Source organism: Anomaloglossus baeobatrachus, chromosome 9, assembly GCF_048569485.1.
Source record: "Anomaloglossus baeobatrachus isolate aAnoBae1 chromosome 9, aAnoBae1.hap1, whole genome shotgun sequence".
In the NCBI taxonomy this organism is placed as follows: domain Eukaryota; kingdom Metazoa; phylum Chordata; class Amphibia; order Anura; family Aromobatidae; genus Anomaloglossus; species Anomaloglossus baeobatrachus.
In genome coordinates, this window is record NC_134361.1 from 161135153 (window position 1) to 161150894 (window position 15742).

At 44.9% G+C, this 15742-nt stretch overlaps 1 protein-coding gene across 1 annotated transcript in view; it reads left to right on the forward strand.

Moving 5' to 3' along the window:
* The window catches only part of FRMPD3 (FERM and PDZ domain containing 3), a 492671-nt gene that overhangs the window by 159726 nt on the left and 317203 nt on the right, over positions 1-15742 (forward strand). The window lies entirely within an intron of this gene.

The following is a 15742-nucleotide window of genomic DNA, read 5'->3' on the forward strand; positions in this document are numbered from 1 at the left end:
TAAGGGCATGCCTAATCAGGAGAACTACTGTAGAGGAAGCTCTGCTCACTGGTATATAGGTGCTCAGAGGTAATAATAGATAAAATTAGTGAGTAACCTCGGCACTCTATATCTCCCAGACTAAGTCAGTAAGTCACAATGGATAGTAATGCAAAATCACTCTTTATTGGTCCGTATTAAGAAAAAAATTTTTTTCATAAGCATATATGTTTTTGTCCAAAACAAGTTACAAATGACGTTTCGGCCTGAGCTTTCGTCAGATTGGACTTATCTGCATGTAATCATGAAAAATGACAATAATCAGTATCACATAAGAGTGAGAGAACAATAACATAAACTCGAACAATGTAGAGGTACAATTGGGATGCCGCAAAAAAATTGCAACACAGCAAGAAATGAAACACATGATACAAATGTCATAATACAGTACAAGGACAATATAGTAATGACAAATATGGGGTCAGAGTAGGCTTAGACAGTTCTGGTACGAAAGAGATGTCAATCATAAAGTAACATGTGCAGTAGGTGTAGAGCTACAGTATGCATGGCAGAGCTAATGGGTAGACCGACCATAGAAAAAGAACGGAGAAAAAGTGGAGAAAAAGTGGAGAAAAAGTGGAGAAAAAGTGGAGAAAAAGTGGAGAAAAAAATGGAGAAAAAAATGGAGAAAAAGTGGAGAGAAAAAGTGGAGAGAAAAAGTGGAGAGAAAAAGTGGAGAGAAAAAGTGGAGAATAAATGGAGAAAAAGTGGAGAAAAAAATGGAGAAAAAAATGTAGAAAAAGTGGAGAAAAAATGGAGAAAAAGTGGAGAAAAAAATGGAGAAAAAAATGTAGAAAAAGTGGAGAAAAAATGGAGAAAAAGTGGAGAAAAAAATGTAGAAAAAGTGGAGAAAAAGTGGAGAAAAAAATGTAGAAAAAGTGGAGAAAAAATGGAGAAAAAGTGGAGAAAAAATGGAGAAAAAGTGGAGCACCCTTTGGTGCCTTTCATGTGGCACTAAGGGGTGCTTAGCTTTGTATTTAGCGAAAAAAATGAAAAAAAATTACGTAGGGTTCCCCCTAGTTTTGTAGCCAGCTAGGGTAAAGCAGACGGCTGCAGCCTGCAGACCACAGCTGGCAACCTCACCTTGGCTGGTAATCCAAAACTGAGGGCACCCCACGCTGTTATTTTAAATTAAATAAATAATTTTAAAAAAAAAACACGTAGGGGTCCCCCAAAATTGGATCACCAGCCAAGGTAAAGCAGACAGCTGGGGCCTGATATTCTCAGACTAGGGAGGTCCATGGTTATTGGACTCTCCCCAGCCTAAAAATAGCAGGCCGCAGCCGCCCCAGAAGTGGCGCATCCATTAGATGCGCCAATCCTGGTGCTTCGCCCCAGCTCATCCCGCGCCCTGGTGCGGTGGCAAACGGGGTAATATATGGAGTTAATACCAGATGTGTAATGTCACCTGGCATCAAGCCCTGGGGTTGGTGAGGTCAGGCGTCTATCAGATACCCGACATCACCAACCCAGTCAGTAATAAAAAAAAATAGACGACAACCACATTTTTATTTGAAAAAACACTCCCCAATACATTCCCTCTTTAACCAATTTATTAGAATGAAAAACAAATCCAGGTCTGCTGTAATCCAAGGGGTTGCCATGACGATCCACACTGTCCCAGTCAATGAAGAGCAGGATGTTCCCCATTGGCTGGGAGAGCAGTGCAGTGACCTGAGCTAACATCAATGGGTCAGCCCAGGTCACTGCAGGGGATGACAAGTGCTGCTGTCAGCGAGGTACATTACCTGCACTGATCTCCAGCACACTGACAGCCCCTGTCACTGAGTTCAGTGACCGGCGCCTTCACAGCCAAATATCGCGAGAGGCCCGTGACGTCACCGCTAGTCAGTCTCGGGTCGGAAGCGAGAGGTGATGTGACAAGCGGCGGCCATGGAGGACAGTGACAGCGCTGAGGTCGGGATGGCGGGACTTCATCACCGCAGGTAAGCCGAGCGGGACCATGTGTGTGTGTGTGTGTGTGTGTGTGTGTATGTATGTGTACATGCCGCGTGCAGGAGGGGGAGGAGCGAGCTGAGCGTGGAAGTGTGGGCTTCCTGCACGTAACTAAGATAAACATCGGGTTACTAACCAAAGTGCTTTGCTTGGATACCCGATGTTTATCTTGGTTACCAGCTTGTGGCAGGCTGCCAGCGATGGCTCCTGCACACTGTAGCTGTAAAAAGCCCTGCTTTTTGCTGCTAGAACCGTTCTCGAACGTATCTAGAACTATCGAGCTTTTGCAAAAAGCTCGAGTTCTAGTTCGATCTCGAACAGCCCCCAAAATCACTCGAGCTTAGAACTGGAGAACCGCGAACCGCGCTCAACTCTACTGGACAGACGCGTGCGCTTATCTGTCAGCACACACCCAGCAGCACTGAAGACACGTTCAGAGACAATGCTGGCAGCTGGACACGACAAGATCTCCAAGGCGTAAGTGGAGAGCCTTGCAAAGGATGGTCTACAAAATTATGAAAAGATTCAATAAAATTGCTGTTACCAGCACCAGATACGGTGCTGCTGGTACGGGTAGACTGTTGAAGATGACGAGACCGTCCCATGTTTGTCAAGTTACAACTGGGAGATTCACTCTGTGCACCATGGTTGTTTGGTGGAAAAGCTGAGTTAAGATCGAGTAACAGCTTTTGCTGATACTCCTGCATACGTGCGTCCCTTTCTATGGCTGGAATTATGTCACAAAATTTGGACTTGTACTGGGGATCTAATAGTGTGGCAAGCCAGTAGTCATCATCACTTCTAATTTTGACAATACGAGGGTCATGTTGGAGGTAGTGCAGCAAGAAGGCGCTCATGTGTCTTGCACAGCCATGCGGACCAAGTCCACGCTGTGTTTGTGGCATAGAGGTGCTAACCGTTCTTTCTTCCTCTGACATCTCCCCCCAACCTCTTTCAACTGAAATTTGACCAAGGTCTCCCTCATCCGCTGAGTCTTCCATGTCCATGGACAGTTCGTCCTCCATTTCTTCATGTTCTCCTGCACCTTCCTCAACATTTCGCCAGCTACCATGCGCTCTTGTTGATCCCTGCCCCCCATGGTCCCATGCCTGCCGCCTTGGTGATGATGAACGTCTGGACCTTGGTGATGTTGTTGTCTCTTGCACATATGAATCCTCCTGTAGTTCCTCCCCTTCCTATTGTCCCACCCCCTGACTCCGAATAGTGTTTAGCGTGTGCTCCAGCATGTAAATGACTGGAATTGTCATGCTGATAATGGCATTGTCAGCGCTAAACATATTTGTCGCCATGTCGAAGCTGTGCAGAAGGGTGCATAGGTCCTTGATCTGAGACCACTCCATCAGGGTGATCTGCCCCACCTCTGCATCTCGGTGGCCCAGGCTTTACGTAATGACGTATTGCACCAGGGCTCGGCGGTGCTGCCACAGTCGCTGTAACATGTGGAGAGTCAAATTCCAGCGTGTCGGCACATCGCATTTCAGGCGATGAACCGGCAGGCCGAAAGACTTCTGGAGCGATGCATGTCTCTCAGCTGCAGCGGTTGAACGGCGGAAGTTAGCAGACAGTTTTCGTGCTCTGTTCAGAAAGCCATCTAGGCCGCGATAGTGTGTAAAAAATTGCTGGACAACAAGGTTCAACACGTGAGCCACACAAGGCACGTGTGTCACCTTTCAAAGGCGAAGGGCCGCACCCAGGTTTGCAGCATTGTCGCACACGGCCTTACCAGGCTGCAGGTTGAGTGGAGACAACCATTTACCAAACTCAGTCTCCAGAGCTGTCCACAACTGAGCCGCTGTGTGACTCTTATTTCCAAGACATTTCAAGATAAAGACCGCCTGATACCGTTGCGCTCTGCTGCCAGCATAGTAATGAGGGGTGCGTGATTCCTTCTGCACAGTTACAACGCTGGTGACCTGACCAGGCAGGCTTGGGGCGGAAGTGGAGAACCCAGACGAGGTTGAGGAGGCAGAAGCATTGGAGGAACTTGGACAGATGATTGATACACAAGTCATAGGGACGGCAAGACTTGTGCAGCAGACCCTTCACCATCTATCACCATAGTTACCCAGTGCCCAGTCAGCGACATGTAACGTCCCTGTCCATGCTTACTGGTCCAAGTATCGGTGGTGAAATGCACCCGTTCACACGCAGAGTTTCTCAAGGAAGCGGTGATGTTGTGTGCGACATGCTGGTGTAGCACAGGTACACCTTTCTTAGAGAAGTAGTGGCGACTGGGCATCTGGTACTGGGGCACAGCGACAGACATAAGGTCTCTAAAATCCTGTGTGTCCACCAGGTGGAAAGGCAGCATTTTGGTAGTCAAGAGCTTACAGAGGGATAAAGGCAACCTCTTAGCTTTGTCATGGGTCGCAGGAAATGGCCTTTTATTTGACCACATCTGAGGGACAGAGATCTGGCTGCTGTGTATAGACGGTGGTGAGTAGGGTGTCCCTGAAAAAATGCAGGTTTGTGAGGAAAGTGCAGGCGTAGACATGATGTTGCCTTCATCCAACGTTGATGCTATAGATGTCTGAGAGAGCTGTACACATGCACTTGTTTCCCCTTCCAAACCAAATGACGACCTACCAAGCAAACTGCCTGTTGCGGTTACAGTGGTGGACGTTGTGCGTGGAAAACCAGGTGTTGCAGCTGTTTCCACAGTCCTAGAAGATGAAGAACGCGCGGATGCACTGGAAGGGGCAGGCGGTGGATGGTCCGCTCCGCTAGGCCGCATTGCAGCATGGTGAGATTCCCACTGGGACATATGATATTTATTCATGTGACAATTCATGGAAGAAGTTGTCAAACCGCTGAGGTTTTTGCCTCTACTAACAGATTCCCGACAAATTTTACAGACCACATGACCTTTGCAAGGTCAAAAAAGGCTTAGAGGACATGCGACCTGCTGAGCCCCCTCGACTAGTGCTCAGAGGCAGAGTGGTGGCTGAGGATGCAGTTGTAGACATGCTACCAGTACTCCTCCTCTGTCCAGGAAGGCCCAAGGTAACTTCGTCGTCAGTTGCATCCTCCTCCACCTCCTCTGTTGACCTCCTCGAGTGCCTGACTGTGGGTTGACAGTAGGTGGGATCTAGAACTTCCTCATCATGCGTTGTGTTTGCACTCCCCTCACCCTCAGACCGAGCCTCTTCCTGCCCTGAACGAATATTTAAGTTGTCATCCCAATCTGGTATCTGCGTCTCATCATCATCAGTATGTTCCTCATTGTCTATTACAACAGGTGTTACAGTTTGTGAATAAGGGTTAACATATGCTCAGAAACTTGGTCATCACGGCCTGAATCTGAGTCACAAAGGTTCTGGGCATCACTGCAGACCATTTCCTGGTCTGTACTCACTGTAGCTTGGGATCAGACCTCTGATTCCCAGGCTATAGTGTGACTGAACAGCTCTGCAGACTCAGCCATCTCAGTTCCACCATACTGTGCAGGGCGGATGGAGACTTCAGAGCTGGGAGAAAGCAAGTGTGATTGGGATGACAACTCAGAGGACTGGTGTTTTTTGGATGCGGTAGTTGAGGTGGCAGAGAAGGCACTTGTTGGACCACTTGAGATTCATTCAAGCATTTTCTTTTTTTGGCCATCATCTACCTTTGTTCCAGTTGTTCGTGTCCGTAAAAAAGGGAGCACATCGGATTGTCCACGGTAAGTAGTAGACATCTTACTTTTGCTGGAAGATGGCCTATCTTCAGCAGATGTTAATGGAGCTTTGCCACCTTCCCCACGGACAAACACTTTTTTTTCCTTTTCTAACACGCCTGTTCCCCTTTCCACCAGCATCTGTCATTTTGCCACTCATTTTTATTGCGACAAGATTGTGCACTTAAAATGTGGTATTAAAAATTGAGAGGTGGTGGAGATTGCAGCGGTGGTCTACCTTTATTGACAGCAGAATAAACAACAATAACTATCCCTGACAATGCAACTATGGCCCTTAAGATGGCAGCACAGTTTGCTATTCTAATAGCTTAGTAAAAATGAGTTTGACGGTGCAATGCAGATGTGCTGGAAATCGTTCGGCACCAGTGGGACACTAATGAAGTCCAACAGCCTTTTTTTGGATGCCACTAAGTTTCCTCAGTGTTTGCTATTATAATGGCTTAGTAACAATGAGCTTGAGGGTGCAATGCAGAGGTGCTGCAAATTGCTTGGCACCAGTGGGACACTAATGAAGTCCAACAGCCACTTTTTAGATGCCACTAACTGGCAGCACTCTTTTCAATTAAAATGGATTTGCAAAAATGTGCAGGAGGGGAGATTGCAGAGGTGGTGGGACTTGCTTGGCACAATTGCCACAATAATGGAGGACAGCAGCCACTCTTTGGATGGCACTAACTGGCAGCACTCTGCAATTATAATGGCTTTGCTAAAAAGGGCAGGAGGGTACAGTGGCCGGGTTGTGGGTCAGTGTAGAGGAAAGGAAGCCTCACTTTCTATCCCTCCTTATGGTGAAATGCAGCAAGAAAGTCCCTGAGCTTAGCTACACAGACGCTGTTATCTGTAGCTGTTAAAAACTGTTTCCACGGACCTGACTGTCACCTATGGCTCTGAGCCTGCTGTTATTAGCCCTTACAAGGGCTGAAAGAAACTTCTATCCCTATTCTGTATAGCGCTGTGTGTAGAGCGTACACAGCAGGACCGGCGACAGGAGCTACGCCAGCGGTGACTGACACCCAGATGCAGAAGGCAGATAATGGCGTCCAGACGGGCAGATACCCGTTTTTATAATGCAGGGACATGTGACATGGACATCCTATGACACATGCCCTTGCTTGTCTGGCAAAAAGTCCACTTAGCTGTGTGTGTGTCTGGGATTGGCTGACATGCTGGCCCGCCCCACTACACGCGCGCTTAGGGAAGGAAGAAAAGAAAAAAATGGCGATCGCCATTATCCCAGCAGCAGTGATCTGAACGCGCAGTCCCCGCACACTATACGCTGAAATTTCATAATAGTGTGAGTCACAGAGTGACTTACACTATTACAGCGAAAAGCCAGCTAGTAATTAGCTTGGCTTTTGGCTGATAGAACCGTTTTCGAACGTAACTCGAGCTAACAAACTTTTAGCAAAAAGCTCGAGTTCTAGTTCGATCTAGAACACCCTTCAAAATCACTCGAACCGTGAACTGGAGAACCACGAACCACGAACCGTGCTCAACTCTAGTAATGACTGCATAATATATGTGTTTCCTGTTTGTATCGAATTGCTGAAATAAATTTACCTTTTGATGATATTCTAATTTATTGACAATCACTTGTACATTTAAGAAAAAAAAATCTAAATTATCTCTAAAGTTGTATAACCACTTTCATGTCAATTGTAATGACAGAATTCGTCTGTTTAGTGCAAACTAATGCTTTTGGTAGAACCCACCTAGTAAACATGGCATGTATGCCCCAATTTTATTACTCTACTCTTGTTTGGATAGCCTTAAGGGTGCTTTACATGCTGCGACATCGCTAACGATATATCGTCGGGGTCATGTCGTTAGTGACGCACATCCGCGACGATCAACGAGCACAAAAACGTGAAAAATCGTTGCTCATTGACACGTCGTTCATTTCCTTAATATCGTTGCTGCTGCAGGTACGATGTTGTTCGTCTTTCCTGCGGCAGCAAACATCACTATGTGTGACACCGCAGGAACGACGAACATCTCCTTACCTGCATCCACCGGCAATGAGGAAGGAAAGAGGTGGGCGGCATGTTAAGTCTGTGTGACGGGTGTCAGCGATGTTGTGCACCACGAGCAGCGATTTGTCCGTGACACACAACCGACGGAGGCGGGTACGCTCGCTAGCGATATCGGTACCGATATTGCAGCGTGTAAAGTACCCTTTTCATTGATTTGCTTGTATAATTAAAGGCCTAATCTAAAAATGAAAAGGGTGGCCACTGTTGGGGGCATATTTTTAAATTTGAATGTTTATATTTGTAATTAAAAATTATTTCTGCTATTGTTTTTATTAAAATATTTTCACCCTTTGCCTTCTATAACCTTTGGTTTGTCTCTATTGCTGGCTGCCAGCTTACCATGCTTATCAACAAATATTATACTACCAGGAATGAACTGAAAATTTCAAATTAATAGATTAATTGATTTAATAAATGTGGATTTGTTGTTATAATACGGCACTGTTTTATTCTTTAAGTTATTCCCTCTGCCGACAAGCTTTTTGGAGATGAAAATTTCCCTTTCCAGCAGGACTTGGCACCTGTCCACACTGCCAAAAGTGTTAAAGTATTGACAGGTGCCGTAAAATCACATACTATTTTATCACATATCACTAGTGATAAGCAAGTACTAAAATGCTCAGGTGCTCGTTAATCGAATCAAGTGCTTGGGTGGTCATCTAGAGTGACAAGTATAATAGACGTAAAGGAGGTCTGGGTGGCAGGGAAATCGTTGAAATGGATGGATAAAGTGCTCAAATGAAATGGGAACAGCATGGGGAAGGTGCCTGGACATATCTATGACAATATTATACCCAGTAGTGACCAGGGAGTCAAGTATTACACCACTTTTACGGACTGACAATTAGTGATGGGCAAACTGGAAAGTTTGGGGTTTATACCGGATACCTAGTGTCCATGCACTGACTTCTTAGGGAAGTTCATGTTACTGTTCGGGAAACCTGGATAATTAAAAAAAATAAAAGGAAAAGAAAGAAAATAAGGAATAAAGCAGGATTATTATACTTATCAACCTTTCCCGCGGCTGTAACACTACCTCCGGGTCTGCTCATTAACTTTCAGACATATTCAATACTTTCCCTGCCCACCGTTAGTTCTGGCATCTGTGATTGATTACAGTCAGACTGCACCCCCACCTGGTGTGACAGCATTTGTGATTGGTTGGAATCACACCCTCTGTCTGCGTCCCTATAGTGGAGTAAAAATAAATATATAAATAAATAAATTGGCGTAGGGTCCCCCCATATTGCGATACCCAGCACAGATAAAGCATACATAATTACAGACATACAAAGCATGCAGGCTGCAGCCCCAACCATGTGTACATCTTGGCTGTGTATCAAAATAAGAGAGACCATATGCAACTTTTTTTAAAAATATTTAAATAAATAATTTTTTAAAACTGCGTGCGGTCCCCCCAAACTTTTGGTACGAAGCGAAGATAAAGATGACAGCAGAGAGCTGATATTCTCAGGCTGAGGAGGCCCATCGTTATTGTGCCTCTTCCAGCTTATAAATAGACTGCAGCCACCCAGGATTGTCGCATCCATTAGATGCGACAATCCCAGCACTTTACCCGGCTCATCCAGATTGCCCTGGTGTGCTTGCAATTGGGGTTATATAAGGGGTTAATGACAGTTCCAGCTGCCTCTAATCCCTAGATTAGTAATGGAAGGTGTCTCTCAGTCCCTCTCCCCCATTACTAATACTCTAAGTGAAAATAAATAAACACTGAAAAAATTCTATATTTGAAATAGAACGCAAAAAAACACACTCTTTCTTCAATATATTTTATTAACCCACCAAACACTCAGGTCTGATGTAAGCAAATCTTTCCTGTATTTTTTAAAATTTGCTATTTACTAGAACATCTTTTAAATTGCAACTGCACATTTGTAGTGCAAAATCTCTAAGGACAGGGTCCCTCTCAATGGTGTGCCAAATTACCAATGCAGATGGCCAGACATTAAGAGATTAAAATGACACTTTTGAGTTTACTCACAATTGAAATCTCTTTTTGGGTGATAAATTGCAGCAGTTAAGTTTTTTTTAACTCTTTCCATAACATTCTCCAACATCACGTCTAGAAATACTCTCTCCATCTGTTTAAACTGAGGGTCTGTTTCAAAAATGCTTTTTCATTGCTATTGATCCTCTTCAACAGAACAAGCTGCCCAAAAGGAATTTATTTGATTACTGTATGTGATGTGGATAAATATTCTGATACGGCATTCGTGACTGTGGGTTTTCTATAACCAAGTGAGGTTAATGTCTTCTTTCTAATTAATACAAGAACATCTCATTTTGAGAACTCAAAAAATTGCCGGCACTTCCTAATTTCATAGTCTGAATTGATGCATTCTAAACATGACATACAATATCTAAAATAGCCATTGCACTCAAGTAGAGGGAAGAAGAAAAAAACAAGTATGTAGATGGTTAATATTGGAATATGAATGCAGATTACTGCCAAGAAAACATGAATTTCTTTTTTCTTAAAATCTCTAATTCCTATGCTTCTCTTGTCCAAATTAGTGTAGGACCCAGATAAGAGTTACACCTTGACGTGGTATCTAGGCACCTTTATTTGCTAAGTAACTCATATTTTTCGAAAAAAAAATCATGTTTTCTTGGCAGTAATGCGTATTCATATTCCAATGTTCACCATCTACATTTTTGTTTTTTCTCCTTCCCTCTACTTGAGGGCAACTGTTTTTTTGGATCTCATTTTCAGAATCATTGAATTTCAATGTAAAATGCATCTTCATAGCACTGATATTACTAAATGATCAAGTCTCCAAAGTCTATCTCAGGTCTACAATGGACAATGAAGGCATTCACATGTCTCCAAGAATATATTATATGTCTCAGAAAAGAGTTATTCATATAAAAAACATGTTTCTCTTTAAATACTGTGAGGAACAAATTAGCATAGGTACAGGCGATGAATGTGCCCATTGCAGTACCTACTTATTCAATGTACCATCTGACATCAAATTGAAATGCACAGCGTGACTGAACAAAATATAAGGCATCATATACAAAATTAATGTAAAAAACCTTTAGGCTATGTTCACACACTGTATCTTTTCTTAACCACAAAGATGCAGTGTTTTTGTGTTTTTGGCACCACAAAAAACTGCACCTGTGACAAAAACGCATAAAAACGCATGCTTTTTTTTAAACGTTTTGGACGCGTTTTTACCATATTTTGTTCAAATCGTTTTTTAAGTCAGATCTATTGACTGGAAGGGCTCAAAAATGCTAGCAAAAACACAAAAAGAATTGACATTGTGCATCTTGGGTGCATCTTCAAAAAAGCAGCCAAGATGCAGCCAAAAAAAGATGCACTATGTAGACAGCAAAAGAGAAATCTCATTAACTTTGCTGAGAGAAGGAAATGCATGCACTTAGGTGTATCTTTGTGACCTCAAAAATGCAACAAAAATGCAGTTAAAGATGCAGTGTGTGAACATAGCCTAAAGCGGGCTTTACACGCTGCGACATCGCTAATGCGGAGTCGTTGGGGTCACGGATTTTGTGACGCACATCCGGCCGCATTAGCGATGCCGTTGCGTGTGACACCGATAAGCGATTTTGCATCGTTGCAAAACCGTGCAAAATCGCTAATCGGCGACACGGGGGTCCATTCTCAATTATCGTTACTGCAGCAGTAACGAAGTTGTTCCTCGTTCCTGCGGCAGCACACATCGCTGCGTGTGACGCCGCAGGAGCGAGGAAGCTCTCCCTACCTGCCTCTCGGCCGCTATGAGGAAGGAAGGAGGTGGGCGGGATGTTACGTCCCGCTCATCTCCGCCCCTCCGCTGCTATTGGGCGGCGGTTCAGTGACGCTTCAGTGACGTCGCTGTGACGCCGCACGGACCGCCCCCTTAGAAAGGAGGCGGTTCGCCCGTCACAGCGACGTCGCCGGACAGGTAAGTATGTATGACGGCTCTTGTGCGGCACGGGCAGCGATTTGCCCGTGTCGCGCAACAGATGGGGGCGGGTACCAACACTAACGATATCGGGACCGATATCGCAGTGTGTAAAGTAGCCTTTAGTCTCACTTTTACAAAATTTAAAGGATCAATTTGACCCTTGTAGTTAGTGTGAAGTCTCTCTATATTGATGGCAGCTAGTTTAATGTCTTCTTTCCAAATAAGCAAATGTATTTTAAAGATAATCTGTCAGGAGGAGGATTTTAACCCACAAACTATTTATGTTTTCTAAGACTAGTATACTGTTATGATTCAGTGACCGAGGAGGATCAAAAATGCGGAAACCCAAAAAGTAACCAGAGTGGCTGGAACCTTAACGAACTGCAGACCTAATCCTGATACATAACTAGAAGTAGCCGTGGGATGAGCCTACGATGACCTAGTCGTCTCGACACATCGGGAGAACTAAATATTCTTACAGATAGAAATATAAGAAAAGCTAATCTGCGTCGTAGCAATCCCCAAAGATATAGATAGCCCCCCACATGTAAAGACTATGGTGATATAGGAAAACACAAAGACTGAAAACAGATTCAGCAAAGATGAGGCCCAAACTATCTTAATAGGAAAGGATAGAAAAGAGCACTGTCTGCAGCCATAAAAACCCTAGTAAATCTCAGCACACCTAAAATGGAAAGACCCTGAGCCCACACAGGCTCTCCCCCACTATATCAGTACTCTGATGTTACTGGGATCCAGAAACACTAATATAGATGAAGGACTGAATTTAATACCAAGCATGACAAACACCATATATAGCAGAATCATGGAGCTACGTATACAGACACTCCCAGCAGAGAATGATCCAATTCCACCAAGAACTCCACACAGGCAAAATAGGAATCAAGCATTAGTATCAAAACAGAAAAAACGCCAAGAAAGTGGCAACAATAAACACAGGTACAAAGACCAACTTATCTCAGAGGAGATCTGGTAGAGAAAAGGGCTCCTTAGCAGACAGGAGATCTATTGAGCACCAGCAAGTAACAGGAGAAAACTACTCAGTTATATAGGCCCAATCTGAAAGACCTGATTGCCAGTCCTCCACAGGTGTCTGGTTCTCCTTCCACAAGTCAACTGCACCACCAGCAATGACCACAAGAGGGAGCCCCAAACTGGAAAATGTATTCACAACAGCATACTTTTACATTGCCATCCACTCCTCTGCTACTGAAAAATCAGCCTTTCAATTGGCAATTGAGACTGAAGAGCTATGGTAGATCTGAAGGATCAATAACTCCACCTATAAAGGGACATGGGGTACTCGGTTCCAGGCAGTGAACGTCTTGGGGATGTCACCATGGTGGCCGTTACCCGGTTCTGTTCCCTGGGCCCTTTTTGTAATGGGGTTTTTACAGGGGATTTGTGAATAGAGTTTATTCGTGACCCCACTTGCAGTGTTGCGGCTAAGTACAGGGACCTGCCGCTGCAGAATTTCTCTACTGGGGCTGATGGTATTAGCAGCTAGTATGGTAGTCCCTCCACAAGTAGGGTATTACCCTAGCAGGTGTATGCTGCGGTGGTCATCGGAATAAGGAGTCCAGACAGGTATTCAGTGCAACTGGTTTACTTCTTTGGATGTTAACTGGTTGCCTGAGGCCGGCTGGTTTCGCCTCCAGGTCCCCTTCGTCCCAGTGCCAGTCTGGTTCTCTGGTACCTTCTTCCCCTGCACCTGTCTCTGGTAAGTGGGTCCCCGTGGTATGGAACACTGGGAGTCCTCAATCTGTGGTTTGTCCACTTCTGTCCGCCTGACGATAGTGTGAACCCTGTGTGGTTGGAGTCTCTGGTACTGTCTCGGGCTCTCCCTTTGCTACTGAGTCTTCGGATTCTTTAGGGTCAGCAAGGTTCTTGATGGTCTCCTTTGCTGTGCAGGTGTTAACAGGTCAGCTTGAAGCTCTTTCCTGTCCTAGGGTCCTATACCCCGCTGGTGCGTGGTTCCGGAAGTACTCCACTGTACTCCACTGGCAACCACTTCTCCTGGGTGCCAGGTCACCATCAACCCGAGTCAGGACATTGCTCAGGCACACCTTTCACTTTCCCTGTCAACTCTAGACTGACTACTCTCCACAGTCTGCCCCTCCCACCTGGTCAACTAGTGGACTGGAGTGACTCCACCTCTAGGTGATCCCACCCTAGCTAAGTACCATTGTATGGGGGAATGTTGGGGAAAACTGGGTTTTGCAAATAAAAGAAAGAAGGAACATCCAGCTCTTCAGGCGACGAAAGCCATGGTCTTTATTTTAGCATGCAAAAAAACGGATGACATGACCAGCACAGCACTACACATTTCAGGTGAAACAATCACCCTTAATCATGACTTCTTTCTTCTATTTGCAATATCAGGCTGTGGCAGCACCTGTCCGTGCTCCAGAGAGAAGCCAGGAGTGAGCTTATACACGGTGAGCTCATATACACAAATTGAAAAACTGGGTTTACCTGGGTTTTTGTTGGTACTGGCACTGGGGTTCTAGGTCCCTAAGGGGGTAGGCCCTGCATCCTGGTGGGGATGCAGAACCTTGTAGCACCCTGAGGATTTCAGGGGCGCTACATAATCATGCACAGAGAAGATGCCTCCTGCTTCACTGACAGCATTTATGATGTTCAGGAAACCAAGATGAGGCAGTGCTGGGCAAGGAATAGAGCTGGAGTGACAGAGGCTTCAGCCTCATTTGCATATAAATTCAAATACTAATTTCTCAGTAATGGAGGAATGGACTGGCCATGTAAAGGTATTTCTGGACTTATCTTTGAAAGAGCTACATGTGCATATAAATAGTTGGGGGTGTGAAATTCTCTTGGTGACAGATTTCCTTTAACTGCAAGTTTGAAGTTATTTTTCAGTTATGTGCCAAAGGGAGTTTAAAAGACATATTGAACAGAGTGGAAATGTACAGCATATTATTGAATTTAGAGGAAAGAAAGGTCTGCTCTTTGAAGAGTAAAGCTTTAGAAATGTCACTATACGGTTGAGAGCATTGTAGACTGGATTCCCATCTATTTTCCCAATTTGATTATTCCTTTCAGTATTAGAAATGGAAAAAGGAATTCATGCCAGGGACTGATCTGTCACAGACGCCAGTGGCTCCAGGTGGACCGGATTGACTCTGTGATAATGAGATCCATTAGAATTCCATAATAGTGTATTTCATTCCACTCAAAAAAACCCTCAGCATGACAAAAATGACAGCACAGGCAATGGAGACTCACTACCCCTAACAAAGGCTCCAACTCAGATGTGCACCTAGTCTTTTACTTGCTTTTTTCAATAAGCCAAAGTCAATAAATCAGTAAAATTAGTTAAGCTTTCACCAAATAAAGGTATTGATGGAATTGATGGAATTGATGTACAACGTCTACTGGAAAATTCACAACTTTTTATCTTCTAGAACAGGGGTCTCTCGGTGTCACTACTGTGAGGGAGGGCAGGAGCTGAATGTGACTTGCGACCCTCTCTTAAAGCTGAATGTGGCTCGTTACCCTCACTCAGCAGAATGTGGCTTGCGACCCTCACTCAGAGCATAATGTAGCTCGCAACCCTCACTCAGAGCTGCATGTGATTCGCGACCGTCTCTCAGAGCAGAATGTGGCTTGCGACCCTCTCTCAAAGTTGAATGTTACTCAGCACCCTCTCACAGAGCAGCATGTGGCTTGCAACCCTCCCTCAGAGCTGAATGTGGCATACAATTCTCTCTCAAAGCTGAATGTGGCTCATAAACCTCACTAAGAGCTGAATAAGGCTCGTGAACCTTGCTCAGAGCTGAATGTGGCTCGTGACCATTTCTCAGAGCTGAATGTGCCTCGCAACCCTCCCTCAGAGCTGATTGTAGCTCGCAACCATCTCTCAGAGCTCAATGTGGCTAGCGACCCTCTCTCAGAGCTGAATGTGGCTCGCTTCTCTCAGAGCTGAATGTGGCTCACGACCATCTCTATGAGCTGAATCTGGCTCTCGACCCTCTCAGAGCTGAATGTGGCTCGCGACCCTCTCTCAGAGCTGAATGTGGCTCGCAACCATCTCTCAG